A 25,039-nucleotide genomic window follows, 5' to 3' on the forward strand; every position below is an offset into this window, starting at 1 on the left:
CCCAGCCAGGGTCAACCCACCACAGTATCTCATGTAAAAAAGCCCACAGAGTGATCTGTGATGCAAAGTCTGTGCTTTTGCCAACATCAGTCTCTTTATCAGGAGACTCATCTCTTTAGAAGAGGAATTGATTCTTGTTCCTGGCATCAACACATGACAAAAAAACCTATGTAAACTGGATTTTTGTTAGAGCCAAATAATTTATTTTCTGTGAGATCAAAACCTGGGGCATGAGAGTATGGAAGGAAGATTCCAGATAGGAAATGCTCAGGCTTACGTAAATGTTTACTTTAGAGTAAGTAAACTTGGGATTTAAGGAGCCAGTAAGATGAAGTGGCCACTGTATTTAAAAATCTCTGTTTTCAGTTTAATTCTGTTCTCTTAGCAAATTATATTTTGAATTCTAGTTTCTCATGTTTTGGCTTAGTTTAGAGACAGATCTCTCTGTGTATGTGTCTGTGTGGGGGTGTATGTATATGTATACGTACGTGTCTGTATGTGTATATTTAAGACTCGAAAAATGCTAAGCCTGAATCCAAAAACCATTCATGTTAATATCTTTTGGCTTTATATCCATCATTATTTGGAATGTGACTACATCTCATTTACTTCACTGGGCCCAAAGCATGTGTTTAAAGTTAAGCATGTTCTTACGTGTTTTCCTGAATAAGGATGCTTTCCTGAATGAGCATTTAAAGTGATGCACTCCATGTGAACAGTAAACATCTTTTTCCATGTAATTGTTCAGCGTCATACCAAAGTCTGAGCTTCTGTTAATATATTGTTCTTTCTAGTTAATGGAGAAAGAAATTTTGGATCACATGGATTGAATTCATTTTTCTAACTGCATATTTTTTCTGTACTTACAGCATTTTATATAACAGTTAGAGCAAACCTCTAATTGAGGTGTGCAAAGGAGTAGAGAAGTAGTCTTTAAAATGGACTAGCATCTCATCATTGGTCTATAAATGTATCAACTTACATGAATATTAGAGATTTGGTTCAGAGTGCTTGTTGTCTATCTTTCGTTATTTTCTGGAGAAGCCTCTTTCATTTGTCACTAACATTAAACCTAGTATATAACAAAGTCAGTGAGGGAGTGTTGGTTTTGATTTGGGTTTTGGGGGGTTTTTTTGTTTGTCTGCGATAGCAATGGCTGTCATTTTTTAAAAATGAAGGCCAATATTTGTAGCATGAAAAATGAAGTATTTTCAGCTGAAGCCCAGCAGCCAGTTTTAACTTGCTAATATTTTTGTTGTTGTGATGTAAAAAAATTGGCAATATATTGACTCCCTGTTACGGTAATGCAATATGTGATGTTAAAAAATCTAACATCAGTTATCAAAATTTAGAAGGTATTTATGAATACACATTGTTTCTAGGAACTTCTCTGTAATTTTTTTTTTTAAATTGTATGTAATTTTTTATTGTGAACACTTATTTTCCAGAAAATGCATTTGAGATTGTAAATGACTTGCACCAGTAGAATATTTTCCCTCATTTTTTTAAAAAAAAAAAAAAAGTCTGTGAGTCTGCGTTGTATTTCCTAGTGTATCCTTTACAAAATTCAGGTATCTTAAAATCTACAATGAAATTCTGATATTGTACTTTTGAAAACTGCTGAAAAGCACACTAATTGGAGCCAGTCTCTGCAAAAATAGTAGTCCAGTGAATCTCAGTCTGTTTTATGTAAAGAATTCTAGTTTGTACCTCATTTAGAAAAGAAACAAACAAAATGATTGAGAAGTGATTGTGGTTTAGATCTATACATTAGATTGAGGTTTAGGATTTCAAGTTCTCTTGAATTTGTCTTATTTTTATTTCAGATTTTGTCTTGTTAGTTTTCAGCATGATTACTTACTAATTCATTCCCCCACAGTCATTTTCTGGAATGACGGTAAGAGTATTTCATGATACATAGCAATCTTAGTTACCTTGGAGGTACCAGGTTCCCAGTGCAGCAGAATGGTGGGATATTCTGAAGAGTGCAAGTTGCCTTTCAGGAGTTAAAAAATGATGATGCTTCTTTTAGGAGCATCCATATGCTTTCAAATCGGGTTCAAAAGCCTATTATAAATTTTGAACACAATGAATAAGAACTGCCGCAATGCTTTCATTTTTACATTTTTCTTTTAGGTTTGGCATTTCCCCAGTTTGCCTGATAGCTGGCATTCTGACATGTATGTGTGTTCAAGTGCTTTCAAATCCAATTAATGCACAGAGTGCAAAATGTAACTCCTGTACCTTTCAGCAATTGCAGTAGTTACTTATGGCATCAGATGAACAGAAAAAGAAGACAAGTTTAAGGAGATACTGTGGGGTTTTTTGATGTCTTTATAGAGCATCCACCGTAATTCTCTCTGTAACAGATGTAGTAAAAATAGATACAATGAAAAATAATATTTTTGGTAATGTAAAAGGATTTAAGTCTTAAGACCCTTAAAGCAGACCACTCTGCTGATTATGTTGTGTAGTGGCCCACCAAACTGAGTAGCTCTGTCAGTATCTTGACAAAAGTTAGAGGTTGTTACATAAACATAGATGTTAACTATTTACTCAGCTAGAAAAACTGAGTTCTGCGTAACTGCTTTTGCAAATAATAGGCTTTTACCCCATGGCAGCTCATCTTCTTGGGCTGTCTTTACAGCAGGTGGAGTAGATGGGCTCCTTGAGAAGGAAACTGGGAGAGCTTGCTCTTAACCTCCCTCTGGAGGACCCTACTTCTCTTTACTAGAGAGGAAACCTAGGAGATTTGCCTCCTTAGGTGAACCTTAGCCCTTTGGAACTCCTTGCAAGAATGACAAAGAGCTGCATGATAGATTGCGTTTTTGCCATGATGTGCAAGGCTTTGGCAGCCATTAATTCCATTAGTGCTGATTATTTTCCACTGCAATTGCTTGTTGCTGTTTTCTATTTATATTCTGCTCATTTCATTGGAGTGCAAGGTTATACCCAGAACGTTCAGCATCTCTGAAAGTCTATTCTTTGTGGAGATACTAGGGACAGCATTTGATGTTAATCAGAAGGGCTCGTTCTGAAGTCTTCTGAGTCAGGATAAAGATTTCAGTGGATTTCTATGTATTTTGGATCAGGCTGATGGTTCTGAAATTTCACCCTGAAAAATACTGGTCATATATTTCATTGTCTGTGAACATCAAAATTTAAGGTAATCAAGAGTTTTAAAAATAGGACATAATGTTACAATATATATGAAATATATTAACTCTGTTTTTTCATAGTTGTTTGCTATTATATGAATGTAATTTATTGTGCCTGCAGCAACCCGAGGACATGCTGGAAAATTAGATGATTCATTTCAAGTGTTTTATCCTAGTGAGCAAAATTTTAATCAGTCAGTTTTCTAATCCCAGCTCTGTTATTGGCACACTCTGTAAACTTGGCAAGGTCACAGAAGGACTCCGTTGTAGACACAGTGTTGCATCTCAGCTAAATCATTACTGCATATGTTTTAATTTATCTGCGTTATAGAATTTTTAAAGAAATAGAACTGTAGAAAGGTGCTCCTCTGATGAGCTATGCTAAAGGTAATCTAATAACATAAATTATGATGAATATAAGGTTTATCTTGAGCTATGGTTGCTATTTCCTATGCAAATTTTTTGCAACTTCGCCTTAAAAAATCCCCCCTCTAACCTAGTATAAAAGAAAGTAAAAAACCTCACAACACACAGACTACTGTCTTGTCACTCTTACAAGTGTATCACTACATTTTTCATTGAGCATTGTGAATTGTACCATGCAGTGAACAGGAACCGTATTACCAGTTTGCTGCACCTCAAAGCTTGTTGTTAGCTTTTATCAAGAAGATGCTACTTTTGGTGATGTGGATGTTAATTCAGAAATATAAAGTCGTCCAGTATCCAAAAATTAGTTGAGTATGTCAAATGCATGCTAATGATAGTGTAGAAGATACTGTAATCGCCTTAATTATCAGGCAGTAAATATAACAAGAATGGTCACATTGGAGTAAAATTTTCAAAAGTATCCGATGTCCTAATTTTAAAGGGAATAAAGAAGCCTAACATCCATTGAAAGCAAATAGAATTAGTCTCCAAAACTCATAACTGACTTCTGAAAATGTGACATAGACTCCTAAGGAATGCTAAAAAATTTCACCCACAGATGACCATGAAAAACACAAGCTCTTCAGAATGATAGACTGACACATCCCAATATTATATTGAGAGTGGGATCATGAAACATGTTATATGCTGCATTTTTTGAAGTAGGGGTTCAATTTCTTTACAAGGCAAGTAAGATTTTTCCTTGGCTATCAGAAAGCAGAATGCATTTCAGATTAACCGCCACATTAAAAAACAAAACAAACCAAAACAGCCCAAACCAGTGGATATTATTAGCAAATTACAGAAGAAGAGAGTAGGAGCCATAAAACAAAAGAGGTATGAAAGGAATGTCATTTTACAAAGACTCAGACATGTTTAGTAGGGCATTAAATTAGGTAAACGTGTAAGCATGTTTTTGCATAATTTGCATGAGAAAGGCACAAGTAAATTAATTCTAAGCAGGGAGGAAGATAAGGATTACATATATTGTAATACATATATATGTATTTCATATATATGTATATATGAATGTATGGATATATGTATTATAACAAAAAAAATCAAACTAGAGTTAAAAAAATTACTTAAGTCATGCATCCTGCAGGTCTTTCCAAATAGCAGTTTGTATTAAAGCAATTCAATTGATTGGTAAGTTGAAATATCTCCAGCTTTTAGTATTGTGTCATGATATGTTGCTTTTCTATTCTCTAATTTTCAAAAGTTTTAAACAATATTGCTCTGAAGCCTCCCTTTTGCTTTTGTGCTGCATCACATATACTGCCATTGCAGTCCGTGGTGTTCAGTTTATCAACCTCCGTTTAAATCAAGGCAAACTGACTGTTGGCTGTCCCATGCCCCCATTACCACTTCGCTCCTGTAGAAATGACGAAACCTGACAAATAGGCAAGAGCCATCAAGAGTACTGTGGCATGTATCGCAACTGAGATGCCAGCAATACTGACCCCTTATCATGCGAGTATTTATTCAAGCAGTAATTTTTGAAGGACAGATACTGATGACTAACTCTAATTATGCTGGCCTAAGTGTTCCCATTTTCTCATTTTGCTGCTGCGGTACACACCCATTTAGAGATTATCATCTTGATATTATTTTGTGAGATAATTTAAGCAATAAATTTGTGGGGAAAGGTATAAACTACAGTGAGAGTAATTTGAAAATAACTACCTTTTATGATACATACTAGCTTCTTAAATCCTGTGCTGGACTTGAAGAGCTGCAAAACAAAACAATAATCTCTTAGGGCATCTGAACCACAAAAAATACTCAGAGATCGGGAAGACTAATGAGAATCCAGCAGTATGAGAATGAATGTTTTCTAATAGAAATGGCTTCATTCTAAGAGATAACACAGAAATTGTGAAAAATGAGGAAGATAGATAAATTCAAAAACATATGGAAGCCACAAATTCATACAGCATATTGGCAGTTGGGTGAAATAACTGGCTCTATCTCTTATCTTTCAGTGTTCTTTCACAGTATTCTTGGTGCTTTAGTTTAGAGAAAATTAAATACCAGATTTTGGAGATGTTGAAACCATTCAGCTAGTTATTGTTCTGCCTTATCACCTATTTATAATGCTATAATCTGTAGAAGAGTCTGTTTACAAATTTTAGTAGCAGAAATCTTTGTACAGACATATATGAGAGTGCAGAATGGAAGATTAAGTTTAGTGTAGCAAGGCACTCTGGCCTGTCCCAATAGGTAAGCATATGAATATTCCTTTTGGCTTTCCATACAGACAGTATGCAAAGTTAATTAGCATAAATATACTAGCCATTAATTTCAAATTTGGGCGCCTAAAGACGTACTCTGGTGTGCCCTGATGGGTCAGTTGAAAACCAGCCATTGTGATTTTTTTGAGCATAAAATGACCTTGATGCCAACAAATACCCTTTTATACAACTGACCTGTTAGTTTTCCCCCTGCACTTACATCTGGCAACATCACAGTGACTAGGTTTCTATTGTCTTTGTTAGCAGCACTGGAGTGAATACTCAGGTTCCCACCCTGGGCATGGGCAGGCCCTTGGTGTTAGCTCTGGTGACCTGTTTTGATTGGGGGCATGCCAACATGCTTTCTTTACAGCAGCTCCAGAACCATCTGGCCTTACCTGCCTGGGCTTTCTGCACCCAAGAGGTTTGCGCTGTCCCATGCTGAGCAAAAAACTCATCCATCCACTGCAGCACCTTTACCAAGTGTGCTGGGACTTTGCTGACGTTAGTCTCATGCTTGCCAAAAAGTCACCTGCTGTACCAGGCCACGCATATCTCCTTGGCAGTCTATTTGCTCCTGTTCCCAAGTGCCCAAGTGGGTTTTGGGGTTGGTTGGTTTGTTTGTTTGCTTAAACTATTTCTTATTTCCTACTAACATGAGCATTCATCCCAGCAGCCTTGGGGGACAGCCCTTGCTGGTCATGGCTGCTGGTGGGCTGGGCTTGGCCATGGGACAGGGCTGGGCAGCTCCCAACTGCGCTGGTGCTCTTCCAGGGAGCCTAGTTGCCTCAGGGAGTTATAACACTTCCTGCAGGCATGCGAAGCCTCACGGGACAATGTTGGGGGACTCAGGGGGTCAAGGCAGCCAGACCTGATGTGGTCTAATCCCTTTTGCAAGTAAGGATCAAATCAAGTGGGTATTGTACTCAGTTTCCTCTGACGAGTGAGGCTGGTTGCACCAATACCTCAGCTGAGTGGAAGATGGGTAAAGACGTGCCTGCAAAGTTAGAAATACTGCAACATGACAGTAAAGGTACACTATGCTATTTTGTATAAGGGAAGCTTTGTGTGGAGAAAACATATATACTGATTCTTCCATTTTTAAATACTTCTTGTTAGGGTTGTGAAAACTCTCAGTAAAATTAATTACACCTAATTATTTACCGGATACTGGAAATGTAGGAGGTTACAAAAGAGATGAAAAGAGGCAGGCCTTTTTAGGGACCCCAGACTTCTGTTATGGTTGGCTAAGATATGACTACCAAGTGGGATTACTCTGAGAAAGTGTTCAGCAGAGCAAGTAAGGATCCATTGTGCAGTACAGGAGCGCTAATTGGCCTACTTCAATATATAGCTGCACGCTTATATTATGTCCTTTTTTAATTCGGCAAAGGAGTTAGGTCTTTGTGGAAAAATATGTCCTATCCCTGATCATCAGCCAGACCGGGCAAAATTGTTTCTGCTTCTTGTACTTGCAGATTTAAGTTGGGAGATACATAGGCTGAAAAGGACATCTTCAGATCTTCAGGAACTTGTTTTTCACTTAAGGGCGAGAGCAGAAAAGACTAACTCCCAGGCTTTTCTCTAATGCACTTGATGCACCAGCCCTACCTCAGCCTGTAGTTAGAGACATAATCTGGCCTCCAAATACACAGGAAATAGTGTTAGGGGTATTATCCATATAAATATTTTTGAATGCTTTCTTTTAAATGGCTAAGGTAAACCATAAGAAATCTGATGCCTGGCAATATTTTACTGGGTTTTATCATGTTGCTGTCTTTCATTTCAACCATAAACATCTATTTGCCTGTCCTCTTAATTAAAAAGGTCAAAAATATAGCAGGTGTGTAAACTGGAGTGAATTCATGGAGCATTTTTTTTTCTAGTCTATTTTTACCTGTCTTTCGCCTTTCTACAGAATCTCTGCAATTTTAAAGAATTCTTCAAAAGTTGATATATTAAGTTCTGGGAACTGAAATGAATCGCTGGTCCATTTTAATAAATACTATATTTTCACGCATTTGCTATCTAATTTATCCAGTGATTCATCAGTTTAGCTTTCAATATACATAATACTGATAAGATTTAGTAGATCATATATTTGATTCGAAAGATGTATTAGATTTCGTAGGTCCTGACTTCAGTTCAACATAAGATGACTTTATCTGTCTTGTGAGGATATATGTGATTTCCAAAAGCAATGTATCTGTTTTTGAAAAATCCTCCACTGAAAAGGGAAAAAATTAATTTATTGCAAGTAATGAAACATTCATTTTAGGAATCTGAATATAGAAATTACCACATTTGTATTAGCATTTCATAGCAAAGCAATATACTGTGCATGTCTTCACATTTCATATACTGAAAGTAATATTTTGACCATGGTAACTTCACTGCATGTGTTGCTGAGTTCTGAACTGAAAAGCACTTTGCTCTGTAGAATAGAAAAATCAATTTAGCATAAGGTGATCTCATTAAACTCTATTTATCCAAGATTACAACAATTTAGAAGAAGATTGAGAGTGAAAGTAATTGTTCTTTTATTAATCCAAGTAGCTTTTAAAAAGAAATCTACCGATTAGGAAGCTCTGCTTGACTTCTAACTTGAATCTTCCAGGACTTATTCCAGGAGGCTCTGATTTCAGTGATGTATTCTGATGATATCATAAGCAGCTATGGCCATACCTTGCTGAAGTCACAGAAATAAGATGGAGTAACAGGTTGACGTGATCTGTTAGTATATTTCAGTATTAATTTGCCATAGAAATGTTAATATTTTTAAACATTCTGTGTATACGTGCTCTCTCGCCAACTGGTGATTTAAAAGCTCAAGCTTTAGGCAGCCCTTTCGCTTTTTAGGCGTGTAGGTTTTTCATTTTAGTTTGAAAAATTAGTACAGTGCTGTGAAGACACAGTGCAATCCTCATGACTTTATAAAAGCTATTTTGGAAGCAAGGCCTGTGTGACAAGGTTCCATTGCTGACCCGTGTGGATGCTAAGTCCCTGCCTCCTATTCTTTTGCATGTTAGGGTGTAATATTTCCTGCCAAATGCAAGAAGAAAACAGAGAAAGGACACCTACTGCCAGGAGGTCCAGGCTTTCACATTATACCTCCAACATCAACGTCCCTGAAAATGTCTTTGGATTTGAATCAGAGTTTTCTCCTTTTTTTTTTTTTTTTTTCTTTTTTTCTTTTTCTCCCTCCCCCAAGATTTCAAATCCATGATTTTGGTTTGAATCTTTCTTTAGTTACTGTATTGGTAAGAGTGACAGGTTACAATATACTGGACACCTAACAATTAAAATGTTCATAAAATTCAGCTGAAGAAGTGATGATTATGTTTTCAACTTGCAACTACAAACTGTGTCCAGAAACATTCAGTTGCATCTGACAATTTTTGTCTCAACTCCAGTGAATCAAATAATATAGCTGCTTAAGTGGGCTCATGCAGACTCTATAGGCTTTTAATCATTAAACTTTCTTCTCTGATAAAAACCCCTCAAACTTCCTTGTAGACGCTCATGCAAAATTCAGCCATTTGAATAAAGAAGGAAGAAGTCCTTCTGCAGTAATTAAACTAAACATTTCCTTATATTGTGAGGAAGAATGGTGGACAGAGGGTCCAAGAATATCAAAAAGTTGCTGGTTTATGAGTGTAAGCTAAAAATATGCAAGGATCTCTGTAACTGAGCAAGCCCATGGTTTCTGTGTCCCAGATCCCACTCCACCTTGGATTGTGACCTGTCCTGGCACTCTGCCTCTTTGCAGGCCCAGCTTTGTTCAGCTGTATCCCCGTCTGGAGGTACACAACCTTTTAGGAAGAAGATCTTGCATATTTAGTGAAATAGATGCTCTAGTTACTTTGATCTTTCTCATGCATTTTGCTTTTGAAGTTGGCAGAGAAAATTTATGATAAACTAAGTTGTTGTGTTACACCATCTGAGTAGCCACCTACTTGGTGGTTTAATAAGTGAGATGTAGAATAAATGGAGAGAAGACTTAAAAGGACTGGTAAAATGGAGTATTAGTTTAGAGGTATCTTTTGTTTATTTGGAGATCTCAGACTGAAGAATGTGCTGCTGCCTTGCAAATAAATGTATAATTTTTTATATAAGATGCCAATGCTAGAAAAGTTCCTTTTTGGTATATAAGGCCATGACACTGTTTTATAAGGCTGTGCAGAAGATCAGTGACTATGACCAATATAGCTATTGTGCTTTTTAATGTTTTTGCTGCCAAAGTAGTACTTTAGTGATATTTTAGATCAAGGATGAAATTCCAATGGTGATAGTCAATTGGACAGTAGGTACATTCCTCAGGTATAGCGTAGAACCTGCAAAGAGGCTCTGAGGAAAGAAATGTTGTTATATTTTAATTCATTTTTAGTTTTTCAACTTTTAATGACACTTGGCTTTGAGAGATTCAATGGAAAGATCTTCCTAAGTGAAATTGTTTCTGAATAATTCTAAATGAAAAGTTCGCAATGGTTAAAAATGGAACAAATGAGCAGGAAAAGAAATATTTTTAATCCTTTCTCTCTCTCCTTTCCAGAACTAGACGGAGGTCTTTGTGCTGCTTCAGTATTCCACTTTCACAGAAATGATCTCAAAAGAGGTAACCATTCTGATGTCTTAATCATCTTTTGTTGCAGTTACTGTTTTTATTTTTAAAAATTTTTTGATACAAGTTGTAGAGAAAAGCAAAGAGTTGAGCTAAATTTGCAGAAGAGAAGTTTATCGGCTTTACTTAATTTGGTACTTGAGAGTACGCCTCAGAACAATGATGTCTTTAAATGGTGTTGGGCTAGAGGAAGAGCTGAGCACACTATGCACGTTGCTTCAGAATGAGTCAATAGCTATTGTGACTTCATAGAGACATTTTGATTTCCAGAGAATTGATAATAAAAGAAAAGGTGATGTTCCATATTGTGTGGTAGGACAGATTCTGCAGCGTGTGGTATAATAGTTACTGAAGGCACCTGGGTGACCAAAAAGAGCTAGACTGGCAGAGTATCCTTTACACATTGTTTTACAATTAGATTTTAAGATACCTACATGTCCCTGGCTGTACTAAACAAACTGTTTATAGTTAACGATTTCTACTTCCTTTAACAAAATGCTTAGTAAGTCTCTTGATTGGAGATTTAAAGTAGCTAGATGACTGTCATTGTGGGGGGTTTCTCTGTTAATAAGATATGGTATCCTAACTTCTGATACTGTTCACAGATTGGTGAAAGTAATATTACTTTAAATATTTGTTGAACTGATCTATAAATCTCAAGTTCACGCTTCTTAAAACTTTGTTAGAGTATGTAGATAAACAGAGGCATTGAATTAAAAAAAATGGAGTAAAACTGCAGTATCTCAATATTGGTGTTCTGAAAGAAAGCTGCTTCTGCACCTCTGAATATTGAAAGTCCAAGTGTCATAAGGTTCTGAGTGTGCATGTTTCTGAAAAACTTAAATTTAGGTCTTTTATGTTACGTCTTGAACTTGGTGTTTCTTTTTGAAGGACTACTCTGCATATCCTTATGGCATAGATATAAACCATCTATACACTGTCAAATGGAAACAAGTGTACACGTTTGCAAATAGTGATGATTTTCATCATCTCAGACCACCCTTAGGAAAGCTTCAGAAGTTCTGTTTTGCAAAGTTAAACTACAGGTGCTCAGAGCTGCTACTAAAATATCTCACGGCTTTATTTTTGCTTCAGAGTACCTTTGCTTTGCCTTTTCCTCCCTTTGTCAGCCATATCTATTATATTTGATATTGTATTTCTCCCATGCTGGACTTTTCCTAGTTGTATGTCTTGTTGCTAACACTATTCTATCCCAGTTGTATCTGTGTTGTGGTACCTATTCTGTTGTGATGTTTTCCTGCAGTACTGTTTGTTATCTTATATTATCTTTTTCATAGATACATGTAACTTTAGACTGACAAAAAAACCCTCAAAATATGATGTTTACAGCCTAGTACTTGTTTTGAACAGTTGTTTCTGCTAGGGACAGTTGGGGACCAATGATTGTAGATAACTGTGCCTCAGCACTTGGGAGATAAACAGAAAATTAAAGTAGATTTATTCCACTGTTGAGATAACAAGGGGGACACAGATTCCTAAATTCCCTGATATAGCCCAAGAAAAAGTGACATAGGATTTTGAAGGCCTAGAGCTCCCCTAAACATAAATCATCAGAGAGTAGAAAAAGGATGGCATCCTATGGCATGTTCCTTCAACTGACAATTCAGTGCTCAAGCCTGTGTTACTACCTATGTTATCAATGCCGTACACAGAAGGACAGGGTTTCAGTTATTCCTTTGTAAGTTATAGCTCTTTCTAGACGTAAATGTATTTCTTCACTTATTGCTAGTCATATCCCATAAATGAGGAAAGGCAGACAGGTTTTTGGCAATGAAAGAGAAACTTCTCTTACCTGTTAATTTTTCTTTTTGGAAAGGAGCCACTTGATCCAGCTGACCTGCACAGTATTTAATATTCACCAGCAATTTTATTTTGACATGCAGTATTTTCATGCTGCTTTTCTTTCTCCAGCAGATTCAAATATTTGCAGCTGACCCTATAGTTTCCTCTTTCTTCTTAGCCTTTAACATTTGCAGTTATGAGTCAACCTGATACTTTTATTTCCCAAGTGACTGCTGGAGCTAATACCATTTTGGGATTGATCTGCAACTTTGCAGAAGGTCCAGCATTCCCGTGATGTCATTGTTGTATTTTACTGCAATGGCCACAGACTATTCTTGTCTCTGCTCCCCCATTAAAACAAACAAACAAACAAAAAATCCCAAACAAACCAAAAAGCTGAGCACAGGTCTCTTGGAAGAACAACTAAGATAAACTTCTTTATTAAAAATATTAGTTGTTTAAATATACCAGATCAGCAAAGCCTTTCGTAAATTGTAATAAGTTGATTTTATAAATATTAGGAAAAGCGTGAAAAAGCCAGTGCAGGCCCAAGAGAAGTCAGGAGGGCTGTGGGTGGTGCTCAGGACTATTGTTAACATTATAACAGCTATAGAATGCTTTGCAACAGCTCCAGGGGTTGCGGTGGTGTCCACCATTCTGTAGATGATGAAAACAAGATAGAGTACTTTAGTCATAAAGCTTAAGTATCGAGATTGTTTGCCCTGTGAATAGTCAGGGACTCCCCCAGCCCTGATTCTCTTTTCAGGGGGTTGGCCAAATTCCAGGCCCTTTGCTATTGAGCTCCACCTAAGCCAGTCACCCAAGGAATTTCCAAGGAAGAAGGGTTCAATTTGCAAGTTGCTCAGCCCACCTACTACCAATGACTCATGCTGGCCTTCTTACAGGAGCTGCTTTTGTCCTATTAGTGCCTTTCATCTTTGACTTGTGGGAGAAACACCTGTCACATTTGGGTGTATTTCTTTGCCCCTCTGACTGTTTCTGTACTACTAAATAAAATGAAGACCAGGACCTGTTCCTTGGTCCTTGAGGTCAAATGGAACAGACTGGCCACATCCGCATTCCTGGGCACTTGGCTGTCGTCTCCTCTGAGCCCATGTTTATCCATACTGTCAAATCAAAGAACAACACTCCAGTTCAAACACCGGACTCCTGGCTGTGGTTTGTACTACTCCAGACAGCTTTCTCTAAGAGAAATCGCAGCATCCCTTGGCCTCAAAGTTGGGCTTGGTCCTGGACCACCATTTACTTATTTTTATGTAGACAGAGAGGCTTTTATAGACATTCCGCTGGCTTCAAAGTGAGTGTTGAGGACCCACCCAGAAGGGCCAGAGCTGGGCCAGGAACTGCAGAAAGGCTACCTAGTAGTCCTGTGTTAAGACAGATCTTTTCAGTCTCATACCATCTATCTGTAACACAATCTTATCTTAACAAGGAGCGCTAAAGGCAAGTGAAATTTTGCCTGCCAAGAGTTTCAGGTCATACGGTTTCCAAGCAGTCTTTTTAAAAATTACTTTTGTTTAATTTTAGTTTTAAATAAAGCCATAGAAAAATACAGCTGAAGAGACCCTCAGGAGGACTTTTGGTGCAGTATTATTCAACCTCCAAGCAGCTGATCTGTGGTAGTTCATAAAACTTCTTAAGGTGATCTACAAAATGACTCCCCAAGCTGAAAACCCTGCACATACACTCATGAGCTGCTGAAATGCATGCTCAAGTATTATCATTAAAAAAGACCAGAATGTTCAATTAAACAACATTTTACAAAGCAGTTAGTTTATTTACCTAAAAGCTAAATACTTTTTTTTTTAATAATTTTTCTGGAATGTGCCAGATAAATCAGATACAACATGACCGCCTTTTTCTCAAATCCATCATCCACTCATTAATTACAAAGATCATTGTATGTATCTAAGTGTCCACCCAAAAGCAGGATGAGCTGTAGCTATACCATCCTGTATATGCTTGCCAAACCTCTAACAATGGTGCTCAACAGATTCCCATAAAAATCCATTCCAGTGTTTCCTATCTATTACATTGTTTTTCCACATAATTAACCTATACCTACCCTTCTGCAAATTTAGTGGTTTATTTCTGGTCTTGTCAGTTGTGGATAGAGTATACTCTTTACAGATAACTATGTACAAAAGGTCTTTGTTTTTCCCATTCAATCGTTTTATTAATTGTCCTTGTGAAGTTAAGGCATCTTTGCATGTGTGTAAGTGTTTGAATAAAAACGATTTTCTGTGAACAGGAATGGAGGGAGAAAGGGAAATTAAGTGAGTCTCCCCAAATATCTGCTTTTGCTTTCGTCCTACATGTTGTGTACCTTCCCACTAGCTAACTTCCAAACATATTGTGAGAAGCAGTATCTTTAACAACAGCAGTCCAAGGTTATTGCTTGCTATTTAATAACTGGTAGGAATGCAGTAGGGAGCACAGTTAAGAGTGAGTCTAATCTGGGTTAAAATAACAGTTTGGAGGTAAAAACAGTGTGGTGAATTTATAAAGAATTGCAGATTCATTTCTCAGAGACATCCCAGAAAAATAAGGCCCTGCTTACTGCATCTGCTCATAGTAAAATCCTCCTTTGACTGAACACTACTACTTCAACATTGTCATTTTCAAGAATCAGATCAGGAACTCCAGGGTCATTTTGATGAAGGAGAAGTCTTTTCAATGATTAGAATTAAGAGGTTTCTCACAGAGTCTCCTGCTGCTCGACTAGTCATTGTTTCAATAACAAGAAGTTGCCCTGCAGTGATGGTATCAAACTTTTCTGCTTCCTATGGTGCATCCAGAGGTCAGCTGCAATGAGAATACAGACGTCTGTTTGACAAAATAAAAGGAAAACTGCAACCTTATAAATCATCATGAAAGAGGTAAAAATTGATGTCTTAAGAAAATAGGATTACTTTTTTGTTCAGATAGGAGGATAAGGGAACAGGTTATATCTCTGGATGTCTTTGGGAAAAGAGAGAAGTAAAGGCTCTGCAGAATTTACAGTCACATAAAGTAGTGTTGGTTTTGCCTGGAATTGCCACAACATGAAGGTTGAAGGTGAACTTTCTTTCTGCATTCTCCTTCACATTTTGAAAAAATATTTTCACCTGTGCTGTAATTCTAAGATGATTTTTGAGAAAAATAACCCACAAAGCTTTAAATTCAGGGACCGGGATGTTGATAAAAACCTTATTTTCAAATATGGTAGTCCATATTTGGGAAGAAAATGGTTCTGTCATACATCTAAATAACTTGATAATTTTTCTCTTGGCTCCTTTGCTTCCCTCCAATTTACCTCCTAGTGGCTATTTATCATGGGACCTGCTGTCATGAAAATATTACATTTTATTTTTTACATAATTATAGATTTCTTCTCTGTATATTTTTTCTTTCCTTGCAGAAATTGTCTACATTGTTATTATTATTTATTGCAATAAACAATAACATGTATTTGACAAAATAAAATCATCATAATCTCAAATACATTACTGCATCTTAATATTTCATACTGTTCCCTATACCAGAGAATCTTTTAAAGATACAAAAAAATGTATTTGGAAACATCACACAGAATACTTCAGGCTTATATTACACAATATTTAAACCTTTAAAAATGAAGCTGATGCTGAAAGCCTAAGAAATTAAAAGTATTTCTAGGTCATTAGTCAATGTGTGTACAGTACTTTGAAAATGAAATGTGATATTTTTGCTTAATTATGAGTGTCCTTGGAATTACTAGATGCAGTCTGAAGAAATATGAAAACATATGGATGTTCTTTTTAATTTCTGATGCCCCTCTTACCCTTTTGAGTGTTCCTTCCCCCTGTTCCTCTTATAAAATATATTTTCAAGAAAGCCAGAAAATGCTGGGTCACCTACCCCTCTCCAGCAGATGAGGATTCATTTAGCATACAGTCTGTCTGTATACACTGCCATTTCTCTCTGGTGCAATTTATCTTTTCTGTTGCAGCGGGATTTAGGAATCCCTCTATTCTTCATAGTTGCAATGAATTCAAAGCTGGAAAAATAATCTAGACTGGCTTCCTGCATAACACTGCTGAGGAATTCTTGCATGATGCCATAACTTTTGAAGTATATCTCTTAGATTAACATCCAATCTTGACTTAAAGATTTCAGATTATGGAAAATCTAACACCTCTTGGTGAGTTTTATCTTGCAACAGGTACCTTCAGTGTAAGCAAGTGCACTTCATTTTAATTCTACATGTTGGGTTTTGCTACACCTCTCTGTGTCTGATTAAAAAGCCAGTTAATATTTGAAATCTTTCCATGTAGGCACATACAGACTGATTTGTTGCACAAACCTTCTTCGGTTATTACAGCAGACTTTTTCCCTCACTGTAAATAGGGAAATAAGAAGTTGCTAGTTGACACACAAGGTTTACTCAATCTTGGTTTGTTGGGAGTAACACAGTAAGTGTTCTTGGTTTGCAAGCAAGCAATTCAATTTTTATTGATTTCTTTAGAGATATTGTCTGTATTTGGTGAGCTGGTTCTAAAGGAATCGTCCTTTCAGTTTTCTCTGGATTTTTGTTTATTTCCAATGCTGTGGTTGTTAAAAAAAACAAAACAAAACAAACCCACAACCCCAAAACAGACACCCCCACCCTCTGAATCCCATTTAATATCTCCATGTAATTTTTCATCCTCTTTTCAGATCTGAATTTATCTTAATCCTTCTTTGACTGGCTAATCCAGATTCCTTTGTCCCTTCTTTTTGAAGGAGTGGTGAAAGAAAATACATTCCTCATAGTGTTTTCAGCTGGTGACTAAGCTTGTTTCTTTTCTGCCTGGTCTGAATATGAGTGGTGATAAGGCAACATCTCTTCCTTAACTCTGGTATTGTCTGTTTTCCTGATTTCTTGGAAATTAACACTGCCAATCTCTCATTTTAAGAGCAACGATTCCCTTTGTATTAAGCAGTATTAACAGAAAGCAAGGGAAAACACCTTCTGCAGATACATAACTAAAAGCTGTTAAATAGTTCGATTGCCATCTATCTGTATGAATTCAGTATAAATAACATATACCTGTTCCTCTGAACAGCTGAGACTTTAAGCTTATTGCCTTCCACACTTTCTGCTGGTTTACTCTAGCTTCTCTCAACATAAGCAAATAATTTTCTAGCATTCTCTTGATTAAACTAAGTATATTGACCTTCTCTGGCCTTAAGGCAGATTTTTCAAGTGTCAAAATATGTTTTCATTGACTTCTGAATATTTTCCATTTTTTAATATGTTTTTAAAAATGCAAATGCCAGACTGAACATAGTGTTCCAGCATTGGTGACATCGGTTTTTGAGTGTGGAAATAATGAAGAGCATCTACTTCTTTTCAATATTCCTTTACTTTTCCAAGGATCAAATTAGTTCATTTAGCAACAGTTTTGCACTAGGAGTTTGCGGACAGTTTCTTACCCACCTACAGTTTCAGAATCACTTTTTTCAGTGTCCCATCCTCTAAATATGACCTGCATTCCCTGTGCCTAGATCTATGACTTTGCATTTGTCCTTATTAAAATTTATCTTGTTCAAATGAAGCCACCTAACCAATTGAGACAGATCATTCTATAGAACATTTGCCTTATTACTTGCCACTCCACCAATTTTTGCATGCTCTTCAAGTTTTACCAGCAATCGCTTTGTATTTTCTTCCAGATCATTGAAAATGATACTTAGGACTTAAGGCTTAGATACTGGCTAGCCCATATTAGAAATACTGTGATTAGACAGGCATTCCTCCTTTATAGCTGAAGAGGAATGTAGAATATATTTATAGCAGCTATAGCTAATAACTAATTAATAATTTTTTAAATAAACTTTAATCATTTAAATACCATTTAAGTTATTGTATTTAATACTATCCACCCCTCACTCCAAGAAATCAGCAAGAATGTGGTAGCTCAGAATGTGGAAATAAGCCAAATGCTTTACAGTCATGTAAGTACAGTATATTAACCAATTTCCTTCTCTCAAGAAAAACTCTAAAGCTTGCAGCCAGAGTGCTCAAGGTACAATCCTCCATTTCCATAAAATCAATTAAACTTTTAGGGGAGATAAGAAAGCCACATTTCACAATCCTTTTTTTTTTTTTTCTAATAATAGGATATAAGCTCCAAAATGTTATTTAAATTTTAAAACAGCAGTTCATTCTAAGCTTGCAGAAGATTACTGCATTATGATGTCCCTGGTGGACCATGAAGAATGAAATCCAAAGCTAGCAAATGGTGTCAGATGTTTTGGTTATGGGGATGGTGGCACCTCTGTCTCCTCGTTGGTCTGTTCCTCTTGAAGGAGCTCCAAAACAGGGTAAGCTGATCCAAGTCAGAGCTGCTGTAGTCCTTTTTCCCTCCCACTGCACAGAGCTGCACGTTTTGTATCAGTATCACTGTTCACCTGGATCTGTGGTAAGCAGGCTTGGGGAGTTAAACCACCTCAAAACTATGAGGATGGTGATGATGACGATGATGCAGGAACCTGGCCAGCTCAGCTGTGTAGTAGGAGTGTGAGAACATGGTCTGAGCTGAGGAAGGTCAGCATCAGTGTAAATTGGATTTAGCAGCCTGTGCAAATTTTTTTAAGTCTGTTGTGCCTCTCCGTTTTGTAAACTGGAGTCACATGATTTTCCAATTCTTAGACTGGCAAGACCTTAAAAAATATTTGGGTTTGTCTGGCTCTGTTTTCTGCTGGAGGCAATGGGACTTACCTTCCTGCTAATGAAGGACTGGGAGAGGAAGGAGTTATTTACTCAACTGCAACATTTTCTTATGGAGCTAGTGCTTACAAAATAGTTCAAATGTATAAGCAGCTGTAAGGAGAATAGATAAATCATTCTTTATCATACTGCACATTAATTTTTGTCATGCAGGCACCATCTTGGTGATAATTTATTTTTTATTGGTAATGAACAAAACTATGCTACGTGAGCAAATGTAGAAATTACGCAGAAAATGTGATGTAGTGGGCATTTACAAGGTGAAGTGACATGCATTCACAGATAATTTTTTTTCTACAGGTAAATGATTTGAAATTAAATATGTGATGTTGTTTTCCATAGAAACATATACTATAAAAAAAGCGGTTCAATCTGATTAAACAGTTTATAGATGCTGTGAGCAACATAATTATCTATCTATAGACAATACCTCAAGCTGTAACACGCAGGCAAGTCTCCCTTCAGTAATTTCCACTGCTCCATCTCTTTAGAAATCTGCAAACAGAAGTATTTACTTCATTTCTGTAACTACACCTTGAGTCACTTCTAGTCAACTTTCTGTCTCAACACTTTCCCGAAACTCCTCTCAGCTAACCAAATCTTGGAATTGCTTGGAATGTCTTCCACTCTTTTCTCTCCTTTATTTTCTTTATGCCACTGACACTTTCAATTCAATCTTTCCTTTGAAAATAGTATCTTTTGCAGGGTTTGGTGAAACATTCTTCTAATTTTCTGCCCACCTCTCTGCTTAATTCTACAGCATCTCTTTCAGTTTGTTGTTTTTTTCACACTGCAAGAATGTCAGGGGCTTTCCCTCTGCACTGCATCCACTACCATTTTTATATTGGTGATTTATTTCTGACCCATCTCCTGCAACTACTGATCTTGGTTCTCATCACCCATTTTGGTAGTCCTCCTGTCTCCAGCTTTACTATCCCCAGACCGTGTATCTCTCCAGATCATCTATATTGCCCGTCATACCCTTTCAATTCTTTTACTGTCTCTTTCCCTTCTGCTAAATTACATTGTTTCTATTCATTATCCTTGATTTTTTTGCACAGCTTTACTTTTGCCCTATGTACTTTTACTTCTACTGCATCATCAGTACTCTAAGCCTCTCTAATAAAAACAAATTTGTTGAGTGCTATGTTTGTGCCTCTCCTGTGCCTGTCAAGATCATATACTTCTTGAGACAAGCTATGTAGGAAACTGCTCCCTTTTGCACATCCCTTCTAAAGCTGGTGTCAAATTAAATGTCTCATGAAAAGAATTAATTCATAATGTTCAGGGAAAAGGCAGTTGAGGATAGCTGCATTTTCTTCCTTTTCCCTCTCATTTAATGTTGCTTGTCTTTGATTGTAAGTGCTTTGAATTTGGGATTGCATCTGCACACAAGTTTGGAAAGTGACTAGCCCAGGATGCAGATAATAACTTTTAGAACAGATTCTCTTGACTTATGAAGAACAAAACCCATCAGCATCGTTAAATATTTAAAATACTGCTACTTGCTTTGTTTAACACACATAGCCAAATAACTGTTAGCTGCCTTCTCCAAACAGTGCATTGTTCTGGTGATTTTTATTAAAATACTTGAAAACTCGCATGATTCTCCCGATTGAGAATCCAAATAGGCATCATTAAGCCAACAAGCTCTTAAAGTGTAAATACCACCCAGCACCTCTAAGTTAGCAAGTAGAAGACAACATTGTTTCTGACCATTGAAAATTTTTTCATCTGGGCACCGAAGAAGGGATAAAGGAAGGAATGTGACCCCTTCAAAAGAATGAAGTCAACAGGAGAATAAAACGTCTCTCTTATCGCATCTTGAACAGAAGGTTGGTGGGGGAGGAAGTCAGAAGCTTCAAGGAGCCTACAACAAATTCAGATTAAGGATAAACCTCTTGGGAAAGGTCTCAGATGGTAGAAATTGTCATAGAACTGGTTAAAAGTTACCTCCCTTGCCTACTTTACCTTCCATCACCTATGACTATTAAATAACTATTAACATATATTCCTATGGAGAGAGGCAGTCCAGGCATTGCTTGAGCACATTGGCCTACTGTATTTGTGCCATGAAAAGATGTGGTCAACTTGCTTGTAGCAGCTTGAAGAAGCATGTGCCACCATACAGAGCAGTACAAACGTGGCTTTTGTTGGGGTGCAGTGCAGTCCAGCAGCTCTCAAAGAAGAGGAGCCAGGAGCTTGCCTTGGGACCACCAGCAGGTCCCATCCCTCCACCCCAGTGAGGGGACCAGGGCAGCCTAGGGCTGCCATCACCAGACAGGGACACAGTGATGGGTTACACACGAGGCTTGGTCAGGAAGCCATGCTGCAAGGGTGTCCTTCCACAGGATTGCACTTGGGGTACTCATTTATGAGGTGTTGTGGCCATGGCAGGGGCATATGTGTTATCCGCTGGGTCTGTGGACAGGGGCCCAGGAAGTCACTGCAGGGCTATCTCAGAATGTACAATGGGGAGAATTTAAGATGGATGGATGGGATGTTGGGCACATTTTATCAAGGGCACTTTATTTTCAGGGGAGTGAGAGAAAAGGGAGAATTTTGGTGTCATTTGACACCAAAGTGGGAGCTTGTTTGTGTCCTTAACTGAAGTTGGAAATTCTGGGACACTGGACGCATTGATACAGATGACCCATTTCTTTTTGAATCTGTCTTACATAACCTCTCTCTCTTTTGTTTTTTCTGCTCAGCTGCTACCCTTTTCAAATCCGGTCTGTGCTGTCTGTTCCAGCACAGAGACTGGTTCTACAGCCCCTTCCTACTGGTTCCAGTAGGAACTGTCTTAGTTATAAGAGACCTTTAGGATATTTTCACCTACTGATAAGAGTAGTTGAGACCTTGTGAATCCTTGTGAATGCACCCTTGTCTTCTGGTATTGCAGCCTGTGGCAAAACCAGGCTCAGAATTTAGATGGAAGAAGGACTCTCTAAAATACTGTGTAATTACTACAGTAATTCACCTCTGATGATGAACCTCGGATCTATAGATATCTGTGTAAAATGATTGTCAATTAAACTTCTCTTCATTAAAGCTCTAGTAATTTTACCTACATGAGCATTGCAAAATGCACCAATATAGGGATCCTTGTTAGAACAGGGACCTACATGTCTAGTGTTCTTTAGATAAGGCAGGGATCTCTGTACTTCATATCTGTGAGCTACCAACCATGCTGTGGGTGTGATAGAATACTAAATAGCAGTAACACATTTAAAATATAATTACAAGTATTTGACTACATTCATCCATGGCATAATGGGGCAGCTGTATTATTAGGTTGTCCTTAGGAAATTGAATTACTCTAATAAATGGAAATGACTGTTATTTAAATGGAAGACTATTTGCATAAAATAGGCCAATGCTAAGTGACCAGCTGTTAAATAGGTGTAAAATCTAATCTCAAAGTTCTGGGTCAAGGATGGATGGGTTCTTGCCAAAGATTTTCATATTTGGGCACTTAGCCTATATATAAAAATTTTGCAGTCAGAAGAAGCTTCAAGATATGAAAACTGCAACTCAATTTATTAATTTTCCTTTTTCATATTTTTTATTTAAGAACAAGCTAGTGATTTTCATTCAACAAAATCAACAATTTCTCTTAAATGGAAATAAAGAATGAAAAGTCAGATGATGCAGCTTCATTACATAAGGGTAACGAAGGGAAATGCCACTGTTGGACTTGTGGCATTTCTGAGGTAACTAAGTGTTTATTTCACTGTTATCTTATTTGATATCAGGGGCTTGGAGATAATTCAGTGGAAAAGAAATAATTAAAAACTATCATCATCTTAATAGCATATATTCACTTTATCAGCAAAAATGCAATGGGTCTGTATCTTCCCAGGAACTTCCCGTACCTTATTGCAGCTGGGGCTCAGCTCAGACTCCTATGAGTGCTCCTTCTATTTTGGAAAATCATAGAATCATAGAATGCTTTGGGATGGAAGGGACCTTTGAAGGTCATCTAGTCCATCCCTGCTGCAACTGGCAGGGACACCTACAACTAGATCAGGTTGCTCAGAGCCCCATCCAGCCTGGCCTTGAATGTTTCCAAGGATGGGGCATCTACCACCTCTCTGGGCAACTCCATAATGCCAACTCTTACGACACCAAAGCTTTTGCAAACGCAAGCTGGAAAAGAATTTTTCAGCAAGATTCTTCATTAGAAAAAAGGTTGTACAAGTTACCTGAAAGACCACTTTCTGTAACATTCAGCCTTATATTCCCTGAGAAGGCTGTCAAAAGTTACAAGGCTAACATCTACCTATCTCTACGGTACGCTATGGAGCAAGAAGGTGAGAAGTTTTTCCTTTTACATGTAATTTTTTAAACAGGAGGAAATTCAGCACTTTATTGTTTGCCCACTGCTGCCTTTTTTGTCATGAGGCCACGTTCTCATGTGACTTGACATTGGTACTTATTTATGCCCATTAAGAGATTTATGCAGCTGATGAGCTACATTATAATCTTCTTGGTCTGTAAGCATAGTGTAGCTTGATTTACGAATAACAAACGCTAGCAAAACTACACAGTGAAGAAAAAACTTGAACAGAGCGGAGTCTTGGAAAGGTGGGGGTTTTTTTGTTTTCTGTTTGTCACAAGTAACTTCTGCTGCTGAAAGCAGGTAATTTGGATATAAAATATTAATTTGCTAAAAGCTCCAGTTTCCATCAAAATGGTATCTTTTCAGCCAACAGGTTTTTTTATTGAATATGACCCTTATTCATTTTCTCACAATGACTCTCTGAGTCACTCTGATGTGGAAGAAAATGAAGCAAGACGTGATGTGAATCATGTGACTGTTCTGTGGCATTCATGTGATACCTTGTGCCCCTTGATTTGGGCTCAATTTATTTATTCCATGATGTGGAAGGGAACTTCACTTTTTGTGAAGTTAAAGAATTTTTTTCACTGAAGACCCTGAACTCTGTATGTCAGAAGGGGACATATTCTCCACACGTCTCTGTGTTGATTTGATACCCTTTTAAACATGAATGTCCTGGCTTCGTGTGTTCCCCTGCCATCTGCTAAAAAAGAAACCTACTGTAATAATAGACAGCATAAAAATATTTCCAGCATTTTCAGATCTAGCCAGCTGATAAGTTTGACAACTTTCACTAGTTCTACCTGAGGTAAAACAAAACTGCTAGGGTTGTAAAGGGCTTCTGCATGGATATCTCTGAAGGAAAATATCTGTAAGTCTGATTTTTCCTTTTTTGTAGAACAAATGTTAAAGCCATGTAGCATTGAGAGAACTGTTTGCATTTTGGGGAACATGCCTTCAAGCTTTACTCCTTTGGCCTTGTCAAGTATTTATTTAGAGATAAAAGGAATGAAGCCACTAAATACTGCAAGACATCAACCAAATCCAGCTTCCTGTTATCTTTAACAGATAGACTTTTACCTGTATTCTGTACAAGTGGCCCAGGTCCCACAGTACTATGAAATCTGGCAGGTTCTGAGGGAAAAAAGAAAGATCTTTGCAATGTAATAAGAATGTTGAGAAAGTCTACCTGGCAATTCCGAAGTCCCAAAGATCCACTTTTACATTTAGATTTGTTATTTACTTTTTTTTTTTCCCATCAAGAAAGAGTGTACTTACCTTTGGTGGATTGCACCTCATTTCAAACACTCTGAATAAAACCAGCTTCTTCATAAGTATCCATCTATATATTTAGATAGACAAGTAAAACTAAATTTATTTATCTAAATTTAGCTATCTAAATACCTAGAGTCAAACCACAGCAAACAGGAATAGGTAGAGGAGACTGATACTGTAATATGTAGGTGAATATGTAAGTGACCAGTTTGTAAAAGGTGACATGGAGTTTGCACTGGTTCATTTCATTAGCTAAGTTTGGGCCCAGCAAGGAGATGTTGATACCTGCTATCTTATTGAAGTACATGTGGTTTGGTTCTCTCTAGGCATGAGAGAAAATGAGAGCGTTTCTGGAGGGAAAGTGTCTAGGGCAGTTTTTTCTACAAAGAGAATCCCTAAACAACAGAGAAAAGTGAAGAAAAGAAT

This window comes from Nipponia nippon, unplaced genomic scaffold (genome assembly GCF_047370975.1).
Source record: "Nipponia nippon isolate SJK-2023a ecotype South Korea unplaced genomic scaffold, ASM4737097v1 scaffold_6, whole genome shotgun sequence".
Lineage (NCBI taxonomy): Eukaryota > Metazoa > Chordata > Aves > Pelecaniformes > Threskiornithidae > Nipponia > Nipponia nippon.